The 6,129-nt window shown below is 47.4% G+C and overlaps 1 non-coding gene across 1 annotated transcript; it reads left to right on the top strand.

The window, feature by feature from the left end:
- The first annotated feature begins 478 nt into the window (after positions 1-478).
- Positions 479-616, top strand: LOC114815622. Its single transcript, XR_003763422.1, has one exon. It is a non-coding gene; the product is annotated as a small nucleolar RNA SNORA7 (small nucleolar RNA).
- The last annotated feature ends 5,513 nt before the right edge of the window (positions 617-6,129 follow it).

Genomic DNA, 6,129 nt, shown 5'->3' with positions numbered 1-6,129 from the left:
CGCTCTGTGGGCGAGGCAGTGGGCCCACAGACACCCTTCCTCCGCGAGGGGGGCTCGCTAGCCTCTTTGCCAAGCTTGGCCTCCCTCCGCCGGGGTCGGGGGCTTGGGGTCGGGCTGCTCCCGGTGATCTGGGGATCTGGTTAAGTCTGGATCCCTGCCCTCCCACTGCGGCCGGACCTGCTCTCGAGTTGGGGACAGTGAAGGGATGAAAAGAAGGGAAGGAAAAAAAGGGAAGCAGCATGGCCTAGTGGATAGAGCACAGGCCTGGCAGTAAGAGGACCTGAGTTCTAATCCCAGTTCCGCCACTTGTCTGTTGCCCGACCTTAGGGAAATGGCTTCACTTCTCTGGACCTCAGTGGCCTCATCTATAAAATGGGGATTAAGACTGTGAGCCCCATATGGGACCTAGACTGTGTCCAGCCTGTTTTTTCCCGCATCTACCCCAGCGCGTAGCATGGTGCCTGGTACAGAGTTAGCCCCCCTCTCAGGATCGCACCTGGAGAGTTTCCAGTAATCTACTAGTCTCGACTACGGAAGGGAGAGTCAAGCAGAGGCCTACCCATTCCATTCCTAGCTTGGCCAGTGACTAGAGAGTGGAAGGCCATCCGCTACAAGTCAAAATTCACCCGTGCTGGGCAGCAGCGGCACGGGAGAGGGTCGAAGGCAGAGACTCGAGTTTACTGGGCCAAAGAAGGCAATGGTAAACCACTTCCATATTTTTCCCATGAAAACTGCATGGCTACACTACCAGAATGAATGCAGATGGAGGTGGGATGTTCTGGGTGAGATGTGTCCATGGAGTCCCTATGGGTCAGAGCCGACTCAACAGCTAAGACAACAAGACAGAGAAAGCGCTTAACAAATATCGTTAAAAAAAAATGAATCGTAGACCCTGTCTTCTTCTCGGGGCCTAAAGGGTCTGGGGGTTTTGAAATTTGACTCACTTACTAACAAACCTATTTATTATTTTATTATTCTATTAATTTTATTAATGATGTGTAAATTCTATTTATTTATATTGATTCTATTGAAGCCTGTCTACTTGTCTTGTTTTGTTTTGTGTATATCTCCCCCCTTCTAGATTGTGAGCCCATTGTTGGGTAGGGATTGTCTCTATTGGTTGGCAGATTGTACAGTGCTCTATTTATTGTTATTGTTCTCGTCTGTCCGTCTCCCCCGATTAGACCGTAAGCCCGTCAAAGGGCAGGGACTGTCTCTATCTGTTACCGATTTGTACATTCCAAGTGCTTAGTACAGTGCTCTGTACATGGTAAGTGGTCAATAAATACTGTTGAATGAATGAATGAATAAATATGATTGAATGAATTAATAATAATAACATTAATGATGGTACTTATTAAGCACTTACTATGTGCCAAGGACTGTTCCAAGCACTGGGGTACATAGTACACTGGGGCAGCGGAGAAGCAGCGTGGCTCAGTGGAAAGAGCATGGGCTTTGGAGTCAGGGCTCATGAGTTCGAATCCCAGCTCTGCCACTTGTTGGCTGTGTGACTGTGGGCAAGTCACTTAACTTCTCTGTGCCTCAGTTCCCTCATCTGTAAAATGGGGATTAAGACTGTGAGCCCCACGTGGGACAACCTGATTCCCCTATGTCTACCCCAGCGCTTAGAACAGTGCTCGGCACATAGTAAGCGCTTAACAAATACCAACATCATTATTATTATTATTATTACAAGGTAATTAGGTTGTCCCACATGGGGGACACAGTCTTAATCCCCATTTTACAGATGAGGTAAGTGAGGCACGGAGAAGTTAAGTAACTTGCCCAAAGTCACACAACTGACAAGTGGCGGATCCAGGTTTAGAACCCACAACCCCCGACTCCCAAGCCCATCCTCTTTCCAATAAGCCAAGCTGCTTCTCCAGTCGATCCATAGTATTTATTGAGCACTTACACTGTGCAGAGGACTTGGGAAGGTACAAGAGAGTCAGTAGACACGCTTCCTGTTCTCAAAGAGAGAAGCGGCGTGGCTCAGTGGAAAGAGCACGGGCTTCGGAGACAGAGGTCACGGGTTCGAATCCCGACTCTGCCGCTTGTCAGCTGTGTGACTGTGGGCAAGTCACTTCACTTCTCGGTGCCTCAGTTACCTCATCTGTAAAATGGGGATTAAGACTGTGAGCCCCACGTGGGACAACCTGATTCCCCTGTGTCTACCCCAGTGCTTAGAACAGTGCTCTGCACATAGTAAGCGCTTAACAAATACCAGCATTATTATTATAGTCTGTTCAGAAGTCGGACCCGCAAAATAAATTACAAGTAGGGGAAGCGAGAGAGTTTCAAAATACATGTGGGGCCTGGGGGAGGACCCAGATACTTAGGGGAAGTGCTAGAGTTGGAGACGAAATAAGGTGTGGACCTGAGCGATTAATCATGGGAGGCCTCCTGGAAGAGATGGCATTTTTAAAAGGGGAGATGGAGTGAGCGGTGGTCAGTCAGATGTGAAGATGAAGGGGTAGTGGGGTGTGGCGATGTTGAGGGGGGCAGGTGTGGGCAGGGGTGACGTTTGATTTCCAGGACAAACGGAACCGGGGTTGGTTGCTTGGATCGTCCTAGCCCGAGGTTGGCCTAGGGTGGGGAGGCCACAGAAAGTCTTTTGTTTTGAGAAGCAGTGTGGTCTAGAGGATAGAGCATTGGCCTGGGAGTCAGAAGAACCTGGGTTCTAATCCCAGCTCCATCATTTGTCTGCTTGGGCAAATCACTTCATTTCTCTCCCTTGCCTACCTATCTGTAAAATGGGAAGTAAGACTGGGAGAAGCCCATGGGGAACATGAACTTTGTCTAACCTGATGAGCTTGTATCTACCTCAGTGCTTAGTACAGTGCCTGTAACATAGTAAGTGTTTAACAGATAAAAAAGAAATCATTGGATTGGGCCCGCTCGGGTTTGTTACACTCACTCCTCTGCAATAGTAAATCCAGGCGGGGACCATCCAACACCTCCACCCCACCCAGAGTGGCACTGTCCGGAAGACAGCTCAAATGCCCATTTTTAGATAAAGAAGTTGTCAGGGTCTTCAGTTTGGGGCAAAAGGACCCACACCCTCTCACCAAAAATCTGGAGGCAAATGAACAAACTCTTTGAAAAACCCTGAGCGTCTAAATTTAAAGAAAGAAGGCAGAGCAGAAACCAAATTCACAAATAGCTCCCAAACTGGGACACTCTGGGACCATGAGGAAGCCAAAACAAACAGAGGTATCTTCCGCTGGGCCCTAAAAGTCAACAGTCTAGGGCTTCCTCAGAGCAGAGTGGGTGGGAAGAGATTTCAAAGGGTTTTCCAGAGTACACACCCTTGGTCTGGCTACGAGATTCAAATCGGGATTGAAAAATTTGTGCAGCAGTTTCCCGCTCTAGACGAAACTCCGGGAGGCTTTATCCTTGGACTTTATGAGCCGTTAACTGGCTCGGGTGTCAGAATCGAGATCAATTTAGAAAGAATCCTAATGACCCCCGTTAGAAAAGTCCACCACCAATTTTATGTACAGGGATTATGTGTGACCTTGGTCAAGCCCCTTCACTTCTCTGGGGCTCAGTTACCTCATCTGTTAAATGGGGATGAAGACTGTAGAGCCCTCTGTGGGACAAGGACTGTGTCCAACCTGATCTGTTTGTAGCCACCCCTGTGCTTAGTACAGTACCTGGCATGTTGCAAGCGCTTACCAAATACCATCATCATCATCATCATCATATCTACCAACTCTATTGTACTGTACTCCCACAAGTTCTTATTACAGTGATCTACATACAGTCAGCGTTCAATAAATACAATCGATCGATTGTTGAAGTACAGCCTCCTCAGCCTACGGGACTAGTAAGAGCGCTGAGAATGCTACTTACTCCGACTGCCTATGTAGGTCATGGGTTCAAATCCCGGCTCTGCCACTTATCAGCTATGTGACTTTGGGCAGGTCACTTAACCTCTCTGTGCCTCAGTTCCCTCATCTGTAAAATGGGGATTAAGACTGTGAGCCTCACTTGGGACAACCTGATTACCCTCTGTCTACCCCAGCGCTTAGAACGGTGCTCTGCACATAGTAAGTGCTTAACAAATACCAACAGTATTATTATTATTATTATAGATCAGCCCTCTAGACTGTAAGCTCACTGTGGGCAGGGAACGTGAGCATTCATTCATTCATTCATTCATATTTATTGAGCGCTTACTATGTGTAGAGCACTGTACTACCAACTCTGCTGTTAGAGAAGCAACATGCAGCAGCAACAGTAGTGGATAGAGCACGGGCCTGGAAATCGGAAGGTCATGGGTTCTAATCCTAGCTCCACCACTTGTCTGCTGTGTGACCTTGGGCAAGTCATTTTTTCTTCTCTGGGCCTCAGTTACCTCATCTGTAAAATGGGGGATTGAGACTGTGAACCCCCTATAGGCCAGGGATTATGTCCAACCTCATTTGCTAGTATCTACTCCAGCACTTAGTACAGTGCCTGGCACATAGTACTTAATAAATACCATTATTATTATTATTGTCAGATTGTGCTCTCCCAAGTCCTTAGTATGGTGTTCTGCACACAGTAAGTACTCAATGAACAATGATCACACAGTATTGGTCTCCAGGCAGGTGTTCACGGGCCAAGAGAAAAATAAGAGCAGGTTGTGGGGAGAAAAATGCATTCATAAACTCTAGATTGGAAGCTTGTTATGGGAGGGGAACATACCTTCTAATTCCACTGTATTGTACTCTCCGAAGTGCTTGATACAGTGTTCTGCACATAGTAAGTGCTCAATAAATACCATTGATTGATTGATTGATTAAACTCAAGGAAAGTCTGAAAGGTCATTCTCTACCTGTGATTTATTTTAATGTCTCCCCGACTCGATTGAAAGTCCTTCGAGGGCAGCGATTGTGTCTACCAACAATATTGTATTAAACTCTACCAGTCGCTTAGTACAGTAAGTGCTCTATAAATACCACTGATGGAGAGATTTGGCATATTCATTCATGCAACCATGTTTATTGAGGCCTTTTTGTGTGCAGGGATCCGTCTCAGGCCTCTGGCGAGTACAATAAAAATCAAAGCCATGGCCCCTACCCTCCAGGAGGATACAGTTTAATGCAAGGCCAGCTTCCTCATACCTTTGTGTTCTCCTCCTCCTCCACCTCCTCCTTCTCTTCTGTCGTTAAGCACTTGCTATGTATCACACACTGTTCTAAGCTCTGGGGTAGATACCAGTTAATTAGGTCCAACAGAGTCCCTGTCCCACATGGGGCTCAGAGCCTAGGAGGGAGAACAGGTATGGAATCCCTACTTTACAACTGAGGAAACTGAGGCACAGAGAAGTTAAGTGACTTGCCAAAGTCCATTCAGCAGATATGTAGCAGAGCCGGGATTACAACCCAGGCCTTCCGACTCCAGGCGTGGACTCTTTCCACCAGGCCACACTCCTTCCGCTCTACTCTCACAGGTTTAAGGAACCGGACTGGAGAGCCAGAGGGAATGAACGATTAATGGACATTGAATCTTCAGAACTCGGAGCTGTGATTCCGTCGTCGTCCTTTAGAACGATGGTTCTTTTATTCCAGGCTGGGTCTTTCCAGGCTGAATCGACTAGCTCGCCGTCATTGCCTTGATGTGTTTTCTTCTCACCTCTGGCTTTCCTTTTTTGCAGATTTTCCTTCTCTTTGGGTCAAGGGTCCTGTGGCCTCTGGGAAATGTGAAATGGTGTTCGCCGCTGAGGCGTCGTGACTCAGCCATCGAGAGGCATGAGTCAGCAGAAACTGGGGACGCGGCCCCTGGCACTCCTCGCGAGCCCCAGCTCAACCTAACAATAATGATGATAATTGTGGTGTTGCTTAAGTGCTCACTATCCGCCAAACACTGTGCTAAAGGCTTAGTAATAATAATGATCATCTCATTGCCGTTTGTTAAGCACTTGTTATGCGCCAGGCACTATGCGTCAGACCCAGTTCCTGTCCTACGTGGGACTCGCAGTCTAAGGCGGAGCAGGAACAGGTATTTGTTCCCCGTTTTACAGATGAGGAAACTGAGGCCCAGAAAAATTAAGAGAACCTGGAGACGTGAAAATAACGATGGTATTTGTTAAGTGCTTACTATGTGCCAGGAACTGTACTAAGCGCTGGAGTGGATACA

Source organism: Ornithorhynchus anatinus, chromosome 1 (genome assembly GCF_004115215.2).
Source record: "Ornithorhynchus anatinus isolate Pmale09 chromosome 1, mOrnAna1.pri.v4, whole genome shotgun sequence".
NCBI classification, from domain to species: domain Eukaryota; kingdom Metazoa; phylum Chordata; class Mammalia; order Monotremata; family Ornithorhynchidae; genus Ornithorhynchus; species Ornithorhynchus anatinus.
The sequence above is the reverse complement of the archived record's forward strand: the minus strand, read 5'-3'. Positions and strand labels throughout refer to the sequence as shown.